The sequence below is a fragment of the Asparagus officinalis genome, chromosome 8 (genome assembly GCF_001876935.1).
Source record: "Asparagus officinalis chromosome 8, Aspof.V1, whole genome shotgun sequence".
NCBI classification, from domain to species: Eukaryota; Viridiplantae; Streptophyta; class Magnoliopsida; order Asparagales; family Asparagaceae; genus Asparagus; species Asparagus officinalis.
Genome location: NC_033801.1, coordinates 74,518,852 through 74,538,437, shown reverse-complemented (window position 1 = coordinate 74,538,437; position 19,586 = coordinate 74,518,852).

The window sequence follows — 19,586 nt, the reverse complement described above, 5'->3', positions numbered from 1 at the left end:
AAGAAAGAACAGATCTGAGATCTACACGAGACTACACTCCAGATCTAAGCTTGGTCTTAGATCTCGAGATCTGAGCGATTATTCCCTTGGTGGATTAATCCCTCCCGGCTATTATTTGGTCTTAGATCTCGAGATCCGAGCGATTATTCCCTTGGTGGATTAATCCCTCCCGGCTATTATTCCCTTCGTGGAATAATACCCGCATACTCGTGTAGATCCGACCGGATCTAGATCGCGCGGTGGTCCACGGATTAACCCCGGCGCAGGCAAAGAACCCACACAAGCAAGCAACCGCAAAACAGGAGCTTGCGATTTGTTCACAAGAGGAAAGTTGTAATTTTTATTTTTTTCTTTGATTTAGTTGTAACCGGATCTATAAAAGACCGGATCTTTGTAACCCAAGATGACAATCATATCAATGAAAAAGAAAACAGTTTTCCACGCGAACAATTAGGTCTAGATCGCGCGGTGGTCCACGGATAAACCCCGGCGCAGGCGAAGAACCCACAAAGCGAGCGACCGCAAAACAGGAGCTCGCGATTTGTTCGACAAACAAGGAGTGTAATTTTTCTTGGGTTCATCACTTAAGCATGCAGTATGGTGATAGGTTTGAGCAAAGAGAACCTCCTACCGAAGATCAAGTAGTCCAAGTGAATATGGGAAGTGAGGAAAATCCGAAGCCGATATTCATTAGCGACAGTCTCCTACCCGAGGAGAAAGAAGAGTTAATCTCTCTTATCAGGGAGTACATCGATGTGTTCGCCTGGAATTATGAAGACATGCCAGGGCTCGATCCAAATGTAGCAATGCATCGTCTCAATATTAAGTCGGATGTCAAACCTGTCAAACAACAACAAAGACGGTTTCGTCCGCAAATGATGGAGGCGATCGAATCCGAAGTCAAGAAGCTTATTGACTCGGGTTTCGTTCGGGAGGAGCAACATCCAGAATGGCTCGCCAATATTGTCCCCGTCCTTAAGAAGAACGGGAAAGTCAGGATTTGTATCGACTTTCGGGATCTCAACGCTGCTTGCCCAAAAGACGATTTTCCCCTTCCCATCACTGATGTTATCATCGACAATACGTGTGGGTTCGAGAGGATGTCTTTCATGGATGGTTTCTCTGGTTATAACCAAATAAAGATGCATCCAGATGATGAAAAGCATACTGCTTTTAGAACGCCTCTCGGCATCTTCTGCTACACGGTTATGCCATTCGGCTTGAAGAATGCAGGTGCTACATATCAACAAGCCATGTCAAAGATCTTTCAGGAGCATCTCCGAAAGACTGTCGAATGCTACGTAGATGACTTGGTTGTGAAAAGTCGTGATAAAAAAGATCACATTAAGGACTTGAAGACCATGTTCGACTTGATGCAAGCCCATCAATTGAAGATGAATCCTACCAAGTCTTTCCTCGGAATGTCTAGTGGTAAATTCCTGGGATTCGTCGTCACCACCAAAGGTATTCACATCGATCCTGATAAGGTAAAGGCGATTAATGAATTGCAGCCTCCGAGAAACCTCAAGGAGCTCAGAGGATTGCAAGGGCGATTAGCTTATATTCGTCGGTTCATCTCGAACCTCTCAGGAAAATGCCAACCATTCTCCAAGCTCGCAAAGAAGGGCGTGTCTTTTGTATGGGATGACGCTTGTCAAAAGGCATTCGAGAGTATTAAAGAATATCTCTCGAAGCCTCCTGTACTCGTTGCACCGAAATCGGGCAAACCGTTCTTGATTTATGTCAAGGTGACGAGCCACTCATTAAGTGCATTACTTGCACAAGATAACGATAACGGTCATGAGCAGGCAGTATATTATTTGAGCCGAACCATGGTAGGCGCCGAATCTCGATATCCTATGATTGAGAAAGAATGCCTCGCCTTGGTGTTCGCTATTCAGAAGATGCGGCATTATCTGGTCGGGCAGACCATTTATGTCATCTCTAAAGTTAACCCAGTTCGAGTATTCATGACTCAACCAGCTTCCATGAGCTGGCGATTAGCAAAATGGGCCTTACTCTTGTCCCAATACGACTTACGCTTTAAACAACAGAAGTCAGTAAAAGGGCAGGCCATCTGTGATCTCCTGGCAGCTAATCCGACTACGGACACCGCCGAGATATATGACGATCTACCCGACGAAGCCCACGAAGTCAACGCAACTTCGCACCAACAAGTATGGCGTTTGTACTTCGATGGCGCTTCACGAGCAACTAATGTAGCAAGTGCTCCTGGAAGTTCTAAGATTTCTTCCGGAGTTGGAGTTGTCTTAGTTTCCCCAGGAAAGCACGCGATGCCTCGAGCTTACTCATTGACCGAACCGTGCTCAAATAATGTAGCCGAATATAATGCATTACTCATAGGACTCAGTTTTGCTAAAGAACTGGGGGTGGAGTATCTCGAAGCCTTCGGCGATTCTCAACTGATAGTTAGACAAGTCTAAGGAGAGTACGAGGTTCGAAGCCAAGATTTAATACCATACCATAAGATGGCGGTGGAGATGGCAGAATCATTCGAAGGATTCTTTATCGAACATATTCCACGACTACAGAATACCTATGCAGATGCGTTAGCAGCATTGGCCGTATCTCTGGCACAACCTCCCGAAACAGAGCAGTTTGTTACGGTAAGAACTCACCAACTCCTAATACCGCTTTACAATGAAGATGCCAAGGAAGAAGAGGTTCAAGAGGTGCACGCTACTCAAATCGAGTTCGAACCACGAGATTGGCGTTTCCCCATCATTGACTACGTCCTGCATGGAATCTTGCCAGAAGATGTGAAGGAAAGAGAGTCAATCAGACGAAGAGCACCAAGATTCTACTATAGTACGGAGAGTCGAACGCTATACCGCAGGGGGTACGATGGGCTGATATTGCGTTGCCTATCAACCAAAGAAGCCCAAGAAGTGCTTAGAGAGGCACATGAAGGGGAGTGTGGCGCGCACGAGCCTGGCCCCAAGCTTTATGATCGCATCAGAAGAATGGGGTATTTTTGGCCTTCCATGATGAGTGATGCAGTCACGTATGCTCGAAAGTGTGATGCATGTCAAATACATGCGAATTACATGCACCAACCTCCGGAGCATCTACATCCTTCGGTTACGTCATGGCCGTTCGAGACTTGGGGAATGGACATTGTTGGCCCGATAAATCCCCCATCAGTCAAAGGCGACCGGTTCATCCTGGCAATTACCGATTACTTCTCCAAATGGGCTGAAGCAGTTCCACTCAGAGAAGTTAAAATGAGTAATGTCATTGCATTCATCAAGCACCATATCATCTATAGGTATGGTGTTCCAAGACGAATCATACATGATAACGGTCCTCAGTTTGTCAGCAACGCCTTCATAAGGTTCTGCGAAAAGTTTAAAATTCAGGATATCTCGTCAACGGCTTATAATCCCACAGCAAATGGATTAGCTGAAGCCTTCAACAAGACTATCATCAAACTCTTGTCAAAAATCGTGAAAACTAATAAACGAGACTGGGATGACAAGCTTGGCGCGGCTCTATGGGCCTATCGGACCACGGTGCGCACACCGACGGGAGCAACCCCGTATTCACTGGTATATGGATGTGAAGCTGTTCTTCCATTGGAGATTCAAATCCCGTCTCTTCGGATCGCTCTTTCAACCCAGATGATGACCGAAGAACAACATCAGAAACGCCTCGAAGAACTCGAGAGGCTCGATGAAGAGCGCCTGGTGGCTCAACAGCATATTGAGTTTTACCAAGCTAGAATTTCTTGAGCTTTCGACAAAAAGGTTCGACAAAGGAGTTTCAAAGAAGGGGATTTAGTTCTAGCTGTAAGGCGGCCTATGATCCTTAACTCCAAGAAGAAGGGTAAATTTGAACCCAAATGGGAGGGACCATTCGTAGTGGAGACAGTCTACTCGAGTGGCGCATATCGCCTTGTCACCAAGGACGGTGACCGGCTTATGATGCCGATAAACGGCAAGTTCCTGAAAAGATACTATCCTTAGTGTCTTTTCGGATAACCAATGCATCGGGAAGTTCCCGGAAGAATACCACATGGGTATTCTTAGGGATAACCCAGTCATTGTAGAATTGATGAATAAGGAATCTACGTTCGAACTCTGAATGTCAGAATGTTTCTTCTTATTTTTATCAAAATTCTCTAACTCTTAGGAGTTATTTTTGTGAGATGAGATCCAATCCTCTGATAGGTTAATCTTTCCTCACCAAACCATCCGCTGATCAAATTAAACGACAATGGATCCACCAACATTTCCATCTGTCCATCGGTGGCATTTCTCAGACTCAACATGTTAGGTCCTGATCACCTAGCATTAAAGTCTCCCTTTGAGTGATAATACGAGTTGGCACTTTCCTTGCTACCTGTATTCCACTTTCCTTGCTTTCTGGTCAAACCTATAAAAGTTAGGACCAAAGCCAAATTCCTCTCTCGATTCCTCCAATGAACGAGAGGTCCACTTTCAAATCGAGTGATCAAACCTTCCGACAGTTAGGGTCATCTCAAACTCCTGCTTGGTCAAACCTTCCTACAGTTAGGACCAAAACCGCAATTCACTCTCGATAAACGAGAAATTCATCTTTAGTTCGGTAATCAAACCTTCCGACAGTTAGGGTTATCCGAATCTTTTCGATACTCGGAGTGGAGATCTCACTCTTAGTTTCACCTTTTCGGATTCTGGGGGTCCGACAGTTAGGGTTATCCGAATCTTTTTGATTCTCGGAGTGGAGATCCCACTCTTAGTTTCATCATTTCGGATTCTGGGGGTGGAGATCCCACCTCGAGTTTCCTTTCCAGCTGCAGATAGAATATAAAATTCTTCCTCTTCAGCACTGGGAGATAAAATATAAAATTCTTCCTCTCCCATTTCTCAGTCTGTCTTTGCTCTTAGAAAAGACACAATTCTCAACTTCCAATCCGGGCACTTGATGCACGGGGAATTTCATCCCGAAGCCTAAGTAGGGATAAGTCAATGCCTAACACGCGTTGCCGGTTTAGTCTTTCACCGATTGAAGAAGACACCAGAATTCCAGTCTGGGGAATTTCATCCCGAAGCCTAAGAAGGGATGAGTCAGCGCCTAACACGCGTTGCCGGTTTAGTCTTTTACCGATTGAAGAAGACATCGGAATTCCAGTCTGGGGAATTTTATCCCGAAGCCTTAGAAGGGATGAGTCAGCGCCTAACACGCGTTGCCGGTTTAGTCTTTTACCGATTGAAGAAGACACCAGAATTCCAGTCTGGGGAATTTTATCCCGAAGCCTAAGAAGGGATGAGTCAACACCTAATACGTAGCAGGACCAGAATATTGACGCGGAATGGAGGGAATGTACAAAACAGCCCCTTCGTCGAGATTCAGCCAGTGTTCCTCAGAATATTGACGCGGAATGGAGGGAATGTACAAAACAGCCCCTTCGTCGAGATTCAGCCAGTGTTCCTCAGTAAGGGTCAGCGTAGCAGGATCCTCGACGTGATCTCCGAACAGGAAACTCGGCTTCTTTAAATCCTGAGTAGAGGTAGAATCCACGGTAAAGGAGGCATCCGTGATAAGCTGGCGCAAGCAATGACGCCCTCCTTCCCGTATCAAATGACAGGAGTCATCGGAGCGATCTCTGTCAAACCGAGGGAGTGGACCAACGGCCTGCCTGAGAGAAGCTGAGGAAAAGACCTCCCGGCTACAACCAGTATTGGCGTGAGGAGGAAGGCTGCCCGCGGGAAACTCTACTGCAATAAAGCACAAGGGTGGAGTCAGAAAATCCATCTCATAAGAAGAATGATAAGCTTATTCACGGAATAATTGGAGAGACGATTTTGAGTGTCCTACACTGGAGGAACGGTATGCATCATCACGTAAATAACGTGGTAACATACACCGACCTATAAGGTGTAGGACGACACAAAATCGCCCCAATATACCAGAAGACTTGAATTGGCCAAGCAAGACAAGTCTGAAACCTTAACCCCCGCGAAGGAGGGTGTCGGTTCTTCCTTCATGACCCGCGAAGAGGTCAATCAGGGATACGGAAAATATAAATTCTCACCCCCGAAGAAAGAGGCCGCAGGGAAAAATGTCACGGGAACCTCTTCCTCGCTGTGCTGCGAACGAGAACGACTCCTTCGAGGTCGAGGTCGGCGTGGAGACATTGAAAATCTGCAACGAAAAGCAGCAAGTCAGGCACAATCTAAAATATGAATACGCGAAATTTAAAAGGGAAATTAAGAACTTTAATTGAAATCCTATGTATAAACAGGATTTTATAATTGAAGTCTAGTTAAACCTACAAATTTTGTGCATGCGAAACAATGATTGTCATGTTTCGCGGTGAATTTTGGTGAAATACCCAAAATACCCTTCATGTTCAAGGCTAAATTCGGGTCAAGGACACGCTCGGGTTGGGTCATGGTCATCATGTCTGATCATATAGCACCCCCGATACCCCACAATTTTGGTTAATTTTACAAATAAGCCCTTTTGTAGAATTTAGCCAATTTTGCATATAGACCCCTTCATAAATTTCAATTTGACGCCCACATGCCTTTATCAAAACTTTGGATATTGGGTTGTGGTCTAAACTTTTGGAATTTCAGCCCTAAATTTCAGCCCTTTTGCAAATAAACCCCTCTACACTTTGTGGGTTGCTTTTTGCAAATAAACCCCTCAAACAAACATTGTTTCTTTGCATACAAACACCTCTCAAAGTTTGGCCAAATGGGTATGGAATTCTAACCCCAAAAACTCGTCGATTCACTTCAGTCGTTCGTCGACGTCGATTAGGCTCATGTGGATTGGGTGGTGACGTCCATCGTCGTTCGTTAACACTGAACCGGTTGTGGAGAACTATAGGCAATTTTTGATGCTTACATCAAGAGCCTATCTTTTTCATGAAATCCAACCCATGAGAACCAAAAAAGAAATGATCTTAGCATAAAAATTCATTACAAGCATAAAGCTATAATCTTTTCAAAAGAGAGGAGAAAGTTTTGAGATTACCAAATCAAGTGGTGCCTCTTAAGCTTGAAGATGAAGGAGAAACCCTAGCTTGGAGGAGAGAGAATTTTCGGTCAAGGAAAGGGTACCAAGATCCGAATTTTTGTTAGGGTTTTAAATGCAAATATTTTGTGGGTTTGGAGCTTTTGAAAGATCCAAGGAAAGGGTACCAAGATCCGAATTTTTGTTGGGGTTTTAAATGCAAATATTTTGTGGGTTTGGAGCTTTGAAACAATGGTGGAGGGATGGAGGTAGAAGAAGAGGTTTAAGAGGGAAAGAATTTTCTTTTGAAAATTTGAAAAGAAGGGGGAAAACAAAAGAGGCAATAAAGCCAAAACAAGAAAGGAAACAACAAAAAAAGAAAGAAACAAAAAAAGGGGGGGAGGTGTCTCGGCCCTAGAACCGAGACACCCTAGGGTGTCTCGGCCAAGGTTGAAACACCCACGGGTGTCTCGGGTCCCGTTTGTCCCCGTACGCCTATTTTAGACCCAAATTCGCCCGTTTTCGTCGATTATTGGATGTCTTGATGAAAATCAACACCAATCAACATTCGATGCTCAAAACCCTAGGGTCAACGCCGGTCAACGTGTAACCCTAGGTCAACGCCAGTCAACGCGTTGCAACCAAAGTCAACGTTTGACGATTCGAAACCCTAAGGGTCAATGCCGGTCAACGCGTAACCTTAGGTCAACGCTAGTCAACGCGTTGCAACCAAAGTCAACGTTTGACGATTCAAAAACCCTAAGGGTCAACGCTGGTCAACGCGTAACCCTAGGTCAACGCCAGTCAATGCGTTGCAACCAAAGTCAACGTTTGACGATTCAAAACCCTAAGGGTCAACGCCGGTCAATGCGTAACCCTAGGTCAATGCCAGTCAACGCGTTGCAACCAAAGTGAACGTTTGACGATTCGAAACCCTAAGGGTCAACGCCGGTCAACGCGTAACCCTAGGTCAACGCCAATCAACGCGTTGCGATCAGAGTCAACGTTTGACGATTCAAAACCCTAGGGTCAAAGCCGGGCAACGCGGAACCCCTAGGTCAACGCCAGTCAACGCGTTGCAACAAAAGTCAACGTTCGACAATTCGAAACCCTAAGGGTCAACGCCGGTCAACACGTAACCCTAGGTCAACGCCAGTCAACGCGTTGCAACCAAAGTCAACGTCTGACGATCCGAAACCCTAAGGGTCAACGCCGGTCAACGCGTAACCCTAGGTCAACGCCAAGCAACGCGTTGCAAACGAAAGTCAACGTTCGACGATCCGAAACCCTAGGGTGGACGCCGGTCAACGCGTAACCCTAGGTCAACGCCAGTCAAACGCGTTGCGACAAAAAGTCAACACACGATGATCTGAAACCCTAAGTCAACACAATGTGACGGAGGTAGTTCAAGGTCAACTCAATGACACGAGCCAAACTCAATTCATCAGCTGCAGACTCGAGACTCCGACGACGGCCAAGCGATAAACGCAGCGCCGGAAGAACTTCGGCTATTCGTCAAAGCATCGAATAGACCGAAAATCGAAGGAGCCAAGAGTTGAAGCTAACTACAGGTCCTTACGCCGACTGAAGGCTAGACCAATCACATCCAAAGTATTCCAGCCTCTTTTATAAAAGAAACGAGTCCGGAACACTTTGGAGGGGGTATCTGTAGGCATCGAAAATTGCCTATAGGTCTCCACGAACGGTTCAGTGTTAAAGAGCAACGATGAACATCACTATCCAATCCATAGGAGTCCAATTGACGTCGATGAATGATTGAAGTGAATCGACGAACTACATGAGCTGATAGGATTTCGGAACAACGAAAACTCGGGCCAATCGGGAACCCGACGATGTTCACAAAAAGGACAATGCCCTTCATGTCTCGATCACTCTACAAATAGTCCAACCACCGGAGTGGATCGAACTCTTCGTCAAGCATCCAACGCACTTGGAATCACTCAAATCCGAGTTCGGACGAAGAATTTACGGCGAAAACAATCAAACATACGCAACGGAGCGTCTCAGGCTGAGTTGGGACACCCGGGGTGTCTCGGGAAAGTCGAAACACCCCAGGGGTGTCTAGGAAAAGCCTAAGACACCCAGGGGTGTCTAGGCTTTTCCTAGACACCCCAGGGGTGTCTAGGCACCCTATGTGCTCCCATTGCCTATAAATAGCCCCCTAAAGCCTCATTTTTGAAGGGGGGGTTTTAGGAGAAGTTGGCGAAGCCCTGCTGCAGTGAAGAGTGGTCGAGCGCTTCAACAGAGGAGAGGAGAGGTCTTCATCAGAGTCTTCATCACCCGTGCCCCTTTCCTTAGTATTACCCTTCGTCGGTAATTACTAAGAAGAGCAGATATCTCGTTTTAGCCGAGATAGACGCTTCAGGCTTCTAAATCTCACGCGGATCGACGAAGCTCTGTCCGATTTTTTTCGGAAACAGATCTGAGTGCCAGGTAGTCCACGGATATCAACGTCCCCGTCACAGGTGTTCGCGTGGAAAACCGTTGCTTTCTTCATTAATGAGATAATTGTCATCTTTAGTTACAACTTTTCGAGTTACAAAAGATCCGGTCTTTTATAGATCCGGTTACAATTAAATCAAAGAAAATAAAGAAAAATTACAACTCTCCTCTGTGAACAAATCACGAGCTCCTGTTTTGCGGTCGCTCGCTTTGGTGGGTTCTTTGCCTGCGCCGGGGTTAATCCGTGGACCACCGCGCGATCTAGATCCGGTCGGATCTACACGAGTATGCGGGTATTATTCCACGAAGGGAATAATAGCCGGGAGGGATTAATCCACCAAGGGAATAATCGCTCAGATCTCGAGATCTAAGACCAAGCTTAGATCTGGAGTGTAGCCTCGTGTAGATCTCAGATCTGTTCTTTCTTCCTCTCGAGATCCTGCCTTTTCTGACGTGGATGGTCGCCGAGGATCAGATCTGAATGGTGCAAGTCTTCTGGTCTTCAAGCTCCGAGTTCACTCTTCAATCCGGCAGAGTTTCGGCTCTTGAAAGTTCCACCTCCGAAAATGAACATCTCTTGGCCTATTTATAGGCTCTCAGGACAGTGGCTGCAAAAAGAGAATTGTCGGCCACCTCTGGCCAAGATCTGTGCCTAGGCACAGATCTGGGCCGGCCACCTCAGGGTGGCTCGGCTCTGGGCCGAGCCACCCTGAGGTGGCTCGGCCTTTGCCGAGCCACCTTGAGGTGGCTCGGCCACCGAGCCACCTCAAGGTGGCTCGGCTAAGGCCGAGCCGCCTTGAGGTGGCTTGGCTTTGGCCGAGCCCCCGCGGGCGGTGTTTTCCGACTTTTTCGAGTCGTTTTCCGTTGTCTCGTTTGTCCGTGTTTCGGTTGATCTGAGACTCTGATTTGATGATCTGATTTGGCAGTAAGTTGGATTCCTGATTTGGCAGTAAATCCGCTTCTGAGTTCGAGTCCGAAATTGATCTTGATTCGATCGTGATTCGTCCGAGTCCGCTCTCGGTTGGATGACTCGTTGATTCCTCAACTCATTAGCTTAATTCTGCACTCGGGTGGATTCATTCCGTCGCTTCTGTGCGATTCGTCGATCTCGTCGCCTCGTTGGTTCGTCGGTTTGTGCCGAGCTATGCTAGGGGACCTATAAGCAATTTTATATGCCTACAGATACCCCCTCCAAAGTATTTCAGTCTCGTTCTTTTATAGAAGAGTCTAGAATACTTTGGATATGCTTGTCCCAACCTTCAGTCGGTGTAAAGGGATCTTGGAATGACTTCCGTTCTTGATTCCTTCAATTCTCCAGGCTATTCGGTGCTTTGTCGAATGTCTGAAAGAGTTTCGGTGCTGCATTTATTGTCTGACCGTTGTCGGAATTTTAAACTTGGAGTTGATTCCTGATCTTTTAGCTAAACATCGATTGTTGGCGTCGAGTCTTTATTTGCAACGCGTTGTCCGGCGTAGTGTTGTTGAGTTATCCTTAAGAATATTTATAAAAACATATTCTCCAGGAACTTCTCAAACCAAAAAATAGGGAATAGTTTATACTCATATACCTTATTGGAGTATTAAGAAGCAGTTTAACCTCATGCACTGTTGGAGGATTGAGGAGCAGTTTATACTCATATACTCTTCGGAGTGTTAGTTCTTTCATTGCAACGCATTGATAGGCGTTGACCTAGAGTTACGCGTTGTCCGGCGTTGACCTTAGGGTTTCGAACGTCGTACGTTGAATTTTTGCTCGCAACGCGTTGACTGGCGTTGACCTAGGATCACGCGTTGACCGGCGTTGACCCTAGGGTTTCGAACGTCGTACGTTGAATTTTTGCTCGCAACGCATTGACTGGCGTTGACCTAGGGTTACGCGTTGACCGGCGTTAATCCTAGGGTTTCGAACGTCGTACGTTGAATTTTTGCTCGCAACGCGTTGACTGGCGTTGACCTAAGGTTACGCGTTGTCCGGCGTTGACCCTGGGGTTTTGACCGTCGTACGTTGACCTTTTGATCGCAACGCGTTGACTGGCGTTGACCTAAGGTTACGCGTTGTCCGGCGTTGACCTTAGGGTTTTGAACGTCGTATGTTGCTCAGGTCACGAGACCAACTAAAGAAGCTGATGCGTCAGTGACTCTCGTATTTATAGGATTTTTGGCAAACCCTCAGCCATTAACGGGTTTGATGAGCCTTTACCGACTACCGTTTGAGTCGGGCTAGCATGCGGATTGTCTAAATCCGTTCCGCATGTAACGTTGTGCTAAGAGAGTGAATTCTCTGAGACTTTGTGCTATGATGTTGAATACATAGGCTTCGCCATTGTTACGGGAATAGGCTACCCGGCAACGTGTATTAGACGTTGACTTATCCCTACTTAGGCTTCGGGATGAGATACCCCAGAATCGAACTCTGGTGTCTTTTTCAATCGGTAAAAGACTAAACCGGCGACGCGTGTTAGGCGTCGGCATATCCTTTCTTAGGATTCAGGATGAAATTCCCCATGCGTGTAAGGCATGGATTTTGGTGTTATTAATAACAACCTGCCACAATGTTGAATATGTAGACGGGTGTTCTTTTTAACGGTTAAGAACTAACCGGCAGCGCGGGTTAAGCGCAGACTTATCCTTGCTTAGGTTTCAGGATAGAATACCCCAGAATCGAACCCTGGTGTCTTTTTGTACGGAAAAAGACTAAACCGGCAGCGCGTGTTAGGCGCAGACTTATCCCTGCTTAGGATTCGGGATAAACTTCCTAGGATGAATCCTGAATTCTTCGAAAAGGATTGGTATGGGGAAGGAAGAATTTTATATTCTATTCCCCGAACAAAGAAGGAAAGGAGACTCGAGGTGGGATCTCCACCCCCAGAATCCGGAAAGGTGAAACTAAGAGTGGGATCTCCACTCCGAGAATCAAAAAGATTCGGATAACCCTAACTGTCGGAAGGTTTGATTATCGAACTAAAGATGAATTTCTCGTTTATCGAGAATGAATCGTGGTTTTGGTCCTAACTGTAGGAAGGTTTGACCAAGCAGGAGTTTGAGATGACCCTAACTGTAGGAAGGTTTGATCACTCGATTTGAAAGTGGACCTCTCGTTCATTGGAGGAATCGAGAGGGGTTTTTGGTTTTGGTCCTAACTGTAGAAAGGTTTGACCGAATGGAAGGTTTAAGACGATCCTAACTGTAGGAAGGTTTGATCGCTTGATTTGTGGACCTCTCGTTCATTGGGAGAATCGAGAGGGGATTTTGACTGTGGTCCTAACTGTAAGAAGGTTTGACCAAGTGGGTGTTTTGAGACAATCCTAACTGTAGGAAGGTTTGATCGCTCAATTTGTGGACCTCTCGTTCATTGGGGGAATCGAGAGGGGATTTTGACTGTGGTCCTAACTGTAAGAAGGTTTGACCAAGTGGGTGTTTTGAGACAATCCTAACTGTAGGAAGGTTTGATCGCTCAATTTGTGGACCTCTCGTTCATTGGGGGAATCGAGAGGGGATTTTGACTGTGGTCCTAACTGTAAGAAGGTTTGACCAAGTGGGTACTTTACGTCCAGACTCTAACAGAGAGAGTGTTGAGTGCATAGACATGGTGAGAATGGGAGTTCTTATTCATTACATTGCTGTAAGTGGCATCTCCCTGCCCTTGCCGAGTGGTATGAGCAATCTGCCTGCAGGGGTCGATATACCCTCCATGACCACTTCTGCCGCTATCTCAGAGCCTGTCGGACCTCAGCCTGAGGGGACCTCCGTTGGCGTTGGTATGTTCGGAATTTTGCCTTTGGATTCCCTTATCGTATTCGATAATCCACTGAACTTCTATGTTGTTGCTTGTAGGATCTCGATCCTCTCTATATGAGCGTGTCCGCGCCCTTTTGGTCGATACTGATCCTGACAGAGACATTTTTCGTACGGACCTCGGCTTCTTCACTGCCTTTTATAACGGCATGATCGAGAAACTTCTTCATAGAGGATACTTTTTAACGGCATGATCGAGAAACTGCTTCATCGAGGATATTGTTTTGATCAGTTCAGGCGTTCCTTTTCTCGTCATATGATGATGATGAGAGAAGAGGGACATCCAGAGTTGGCCGATTCCTTTACTGCCGATTTCGCTGTTCTGGAGTCGGAGATCCGAGAGTTGAAGGAATTGAAGGCTAATGGAGCTTCTTCCTTCGTGTCCTCTCAGATGGAGCATAGGCTGGCACAGTGGCGCGACCTGAGATCTTCTATCGGATGCGAGCTTCAGTCACATGAGAGCTCCATTGCGCAGCTAATGGCTAATGTGGCGAGGAAAGATACGGATAGAGCTGAGTTACTCCGCTCTTTGGACTCGAGCCGCGAGGAAGTGACTAGGTTGAAAGAGGCCTTGAAGCGCGCCGAGGAATCCGTTACGCTTATTGCAGATGACCTGGCTGGATTAGAGTGTTCTCGTGAACAGGCACTCGAGAGGCTAGGATCCACCCAGGAGAGACTGATGAAGCTGAAGAGTGAAGCCGCGGAGATTTTAAGCAGTTCTGAAGAATCTGCTCGAGCTGATCTGCAGGCAGAACTCGAGCGGAGTTATGTAGATAGACTTTTTAGTTTAAAGTCTCATATCCTCGACCGCCAACTGCCTTCGGGCTAACGAGCTTTTTATTGTATGCTTTTGACTCGATCTATTAATAGAGACTCCGCATTTGCTTCTTTCGTGATCTTTCTGTGTTTATTCTGAATGAAAAGGTTTATGGGATTTTTGGCAAACCCCCAGCCATCAACGGGTTTGAAATGTCTTTACCGATTACCGTTTGAAATCGGACTAGCATGTGAACTATTAAACCCGTTTCACATGTAACGTTGTGCTAAGAAAATCGCTTTTCTTAGACTTGATGCTATGATTTTGAATACATAGACTTAACCATTTCTTATAGGGAAAAGGCACCCCGCATCGCGTATTAGGCGATGACTTATCCCTTCTTAGGCTTCGGGATAAAATTCCCCAAGTTTAGACCTTGGTGTCTTTTTCAATCGGCGAAAGACTAAACCGGCCATGTGTGTTAGACATAGACTTTGGGATTTTTGGTAAACCCCCAGCCTTCAACGGGTTTGATGTGCCTTTACCGATCACCGTTTGAATCAGGCTAGCATGCGGATTGTCTAAATCCGTTCTGCAAGTAACGTTGTGCTAAGAGAGTAAATTCTCTGAGGCTTTGTGCTATGATTTTGAATACATAGGCTTCTGGATAAAATTCCCCAAGTTTAGACCTTGGTGTCTTTTTCAATCGGTGAAAGACTAAACCGGCAACGCCGCGTGTTAGGCGTATTCTGGTGTCTTCTTCAATCGGTAAAAGACTAAAACGGTAACGCGTGTTAGGCGCTGACTCATCCCTTCTTAGGCTTCGGGATGAAATTCCCCAGACTGGAATTCTGGTGTCTTCTTCAATCGGTAAAAGACTAAACCGGCAACGCATGTTAGGCGTAGGGTTATCTCTATTTAGGAGTCGAGATAAAATTCTCCGTGCACCAAGTGCCCGGATTGGAAGTTGAGAATTGTGTCATTTCTAAGAGCAAAGACAGACTGGGAAATGGGAGAGGAAGAATTTTATATTCTATCTCCCAGTGCTGAAGAGGAAGAATTTTATATTCTATCTGCAGCTGGAAAGGAGACTCGAGGTGGGATCTCCACCCCCAGAATCCGGCAGGATGAAACTAAGAGTGGGATCTCCACTCTGAGAATCAGAAAGGTTCGAACGACCCTAACTTTTATAGGATTGGTCACTTGAACCCAAAGAATCCCTCATTCATTGAGGAGAAAACCCAATTTCAACCCTAACTTTTATAGGTTTGGTGGAAAAGGGGACAAAGGTAGATTTTCGTTTATCGAAAATGAATGACTCGACCTTAGTCTTGACTATCTGTAGGCTTGACTAAGCGAGATCGGGAACAATCCTAACTTTTATAGGTTTGACTGTTCCAAGTGGACCTCTCGTTCATGGAAGGAATCGAGAGAGGAATTTGGCTTTGGTCCTAACTTTTATAGGTTTGACCTGAAACCAAAGAAAGTGGAATACAGGTAGCAAAGAAAGTGCCAACTCGTATTATCACTCAAAAGAAGACTTTAATGCTAGGTGATTAGGACCTAACATGTTGAGTCTGAGAAATGCCAACGACGGGCAGATGGAAATGTTGGTGGATCCACTGTCGTTTAATTTGATCAGCGGATGGTTTGGTGAGGAAAGATTAACCTATCAGAGGATTGGATCTCATCTCAAAAAAAATAACTCATAAGAGTTAGAGAATTTTCGTTTATCGGCATCATAAGCCGGTCACCGTCCTTGGTGACAAGGCGATATGCGCCACTCGAGTAGACTGTCTCCACTACGAATGGTCCCTCCCATTTGGGTTCAAATTTACCCTTCTTCTTGGAGTTAAGGATCATAGGCCGCCTTTCAGCTAGAACCAAATCCCCTTCTTTGAAACTCCTTTGTCGAACCTTTTTGTCGAAGGCTCGAGAAATTCTAGCTTGGTAAAACTCAATATGCTGTTGAGCTTCCAGGCGCTTTTCATCGAGCCTCTCGAGTTCTTCGAGGCGTTTCTGATGTTGTTCTTCGGTCGTCATCTGGGTTGAAAGAGCGATCCGAAGAGACGGGATTTGAATCTCCAATGGAAGCACAGCTTCACATCCGTATACCAGTGAATACGGGGTTGCTCCCGTCGGTGTGCGCACCGTGGTCCGATAGGCCCATAGAGCCGCGCCAAGCTTATCATCCTAGTCTCGTTTATTAGTTTTCACGATTTTTGACAAGAGTTTGATGATAGTCTTGTTGAAGGCTTCAGCTAATCCATTTGCTGTGGGGTTATAAGCCGTTGACGAGATATCCTGAATTTTAAACTTTTCGCAGAACCTTATGAAGGCGTTGCTGACAAACTGAGGACCGTTGTTATGTATGATTCGTCTTGGAACACCATACCTATAGATGATATGGTGCTTGATGAATGCAATGACATTACTCGTTTTAACTTCTCTGAGTGGAACTGCTTCGGCCCATTTGGAGAAGTAATCGGTAATTGCCAGGATGAATCGATCACCTTTGACTGATGGGGGATTTATAGGGCCAACAATGTCCATTCCCCAAGTCTCGAACGGCTATGATGTAACCGAAGGATGTAGATGCTCCGGAGGTTGGTGCATGTAATTCGCATGTATTTGACATGCATCACACTTTCGGGCATACGTGACTGCATCACTCATCATGGAAGGCCAAAAATACCCCATTCTTCTGATGCGATCATAAAGCTTGGGGCCAGGTTGGTGTGCGCCACACTCTCCTTCATGCGCCTCCCTAAGGACCTCTTCAGCTTCTTTGGTTGATAAGCAACGCAATAGCAAACCATCGTACCCCCTGCGGTACAACGTTCGATTCTCCGTGTTATAGTAGAATCTTGGTGCTCTTCGTCGGATCGACTCCCTTTCCTTCACATCTTCTGGCAAGATTCCATGCAAGACGTAGTCGATGATGGGGAAACGCCAATCTCGTGGTTCAAACTCGACTTGAGTAGCGTGTACCTCTTGAACCTCTTCTTCCTTGGCATCTTCATTATCGAAGCGCCATCGAAGTACAAACGCCATGCTTGTTGGTGCGAAGTTGCGTTGACTTCGTGGGCTTCGTCGGGTAGATCGTCATATATCTCGGCGGTGTTCGTAGTTGGATTAGCTGCCAGGAGATCACAGATGGCCTGCCCTTTTACTGACTTCTGTTGTTTAAAATGTAAGTCGTATTGGGACAAGAGTAAGGCCCATTTTGCTAATCGCCAGCTCATGGAAGCTGGTTGAGTCATGAATACTCGAACCGGATTAACTTTAGAGATGACATAAATGGTCTGCCCGACCAGATAATGCCGCATCTTCTGAATGGCGAACACCAAGGCGAGGCATTCTCTCTCAATCATAGGATATCGAGATTCGGCGCCTACCATGGTTCGGCTCAAATAATATACTGCCTGCTCATGACCGTTATCGTCATCTTGTGCAAGTAATGCACTTAATGAGTGGCTCATCGCCTTGACATAAATCAAGAACGGTTTGCCCGATTTCGGTGCAACGAGTACAGGAGGTTTTGAGAGATATTCCTTAATACTCTCGAATGCCTTTTGACAAGCTTCATCCCATACAAAGGACACGCCCTTCTTTGCGAGCTTGGAGAATGGTTGGCATTTTCCTGAGAGGTTCGAGATGAACCGACGAATATAAGCTAATCGCCCTTGCAATCCTCTGAGCTCCTTGAGGTTTCTCGGAGGCTGCAATTCATTAATCGCCTTTACCTTATCAGGATCGATGTGAATACCTTTGGTGGTGATGACGAATCCCGAGAATTTACCACTAGACATTCCGAGGAAAGATTTGGTAGGATTCATCTTCAATTGATGGGCTCGCATCAAGTCGAACATGGTCTTCAAGTCCTTAATGTGATCTTTTTTATCACGACTTTTCATGACCAAATCATCTACGTAGCATTCGACAGTCTTTCGGAGATGCTCCTGAAAGATCTTTGACATGGCTCGCTGATATGTAGCACCTGCATTCTTTAAGCCGAAGGGCATAACTGTGTAGCAGAAGACGCCGAGAGGCGTTCTAAAAGCAGTATGTTTTTCATCATCTGGATGCATCTTTATTTGGTTATATCCAGAGAAACCATCCATGAAAGACATCCTCTTGAACCCGCACGTATTGTCGATGATAACATCCGTGATGGGAAGGGGAAAATCATCTTTTGGGCAAGCAGCGTTGAGGTCTCTAAAGTTAATACAAACCCTGATCTTCCCGTTCATCTTAAGGACTGGGACAATATTGGCAAGCCACTCTGGATGTTGCTCTTCCCTAATGAAGCCAGAGTCGACAAGCTTTTTAACCTCAGCTTCGATCGCCTCCATCATTTGCGGATGAAACCGTCTTTGTTGCTGTTTGACAGGTTTGACATCCGACTTAATATTGAGGCGATGCACTGCTACGTTTGGATCGAGCCCCGGCATGTCTTCATAATTCCAGGCGAACACATCGATGTACTCCCTGATAAGAGAGATCAACTCTTCTTTCTCTTCGGGTAGGAGACTGTCGCTAATGAATATCGGCTTCGGAGATTTTCTTCACTTCCCATATTCACTTGGACTACTTGATCTTCGGTAGGAGGTTCTCTTTGTTCGAACCTATCACCATACTGCATGTTTAGGTGATGAACCCAAGGATCTTTCCATGTCGGCATCTGGTCGTCTTCCTCTATTGTGGTAGGATCGACCGTAACCATGTTCGACATTAACTTTTTGAACATTTCACCAAGGCTAGCGTCGGAACCCCAAGCCGAAGAGTCAGAAGAGTATCCTTTTCTAGCCTTGTTAGCAATTTGATCGATGACTTGCCAGCAACATTCATCGTCGGATGAGGAGACATAGCCAAGACCTCTTTTGTGGCGATAATAATCATCGGGTTTTCCCTTCGGTACATAGGCCAATCGAGGTGGAACTCGCGGACCTCGACCGAAGAAAAGACCTTCTCCAAGTGTGAAGTCATACCCATACTTCTCCACTAGATCGCGCGCTTTTGCGTCATATCTAAATAGATGAGGGGCAGGTTTATCTTCATCGTCTTCTTCTTCTAAGAAGTGATCGGGTATCGGAGCTTCTTTTCCTTTGCCGTAGACGACTTCTTTTCCACCCCCTATTCCCGCGGGGATGACAAGTGTTGCTCCGCATGGATCTTGTACCTGCTTTTTCGTCATGCAAAATGATTGAAGAGGCATATACAAATCAGGGTTATCATAAAGCTTTTTAGTGACATTATCAAGACACATCGAGTACTCTAAATCATCGTTTATTGATAGTTCTTCGGCAAGTTGCCAATTACAACTACTTTCCGATGATTTATCATCGTCAAGATTGATTACAATGGGTACAATGTCATTAAGTACAAAACCACCATCATAATCAAACCCAGTTTCGGTGTTGTAGGCATATAAAATTGCTTATAGGTCCCTTAGCACAGCTCGGCACAAACCGACGAACCAACGAGGCGACGAGATCAACGAATCGCACGCAAGTAACGAAATACGTCCATTCGCGTGTGGGATCAAGCCAAGTGTTCGAAGATCTTCCCCAAGGGTCTAGACCCGCTAGTGTTGAATCCGTAG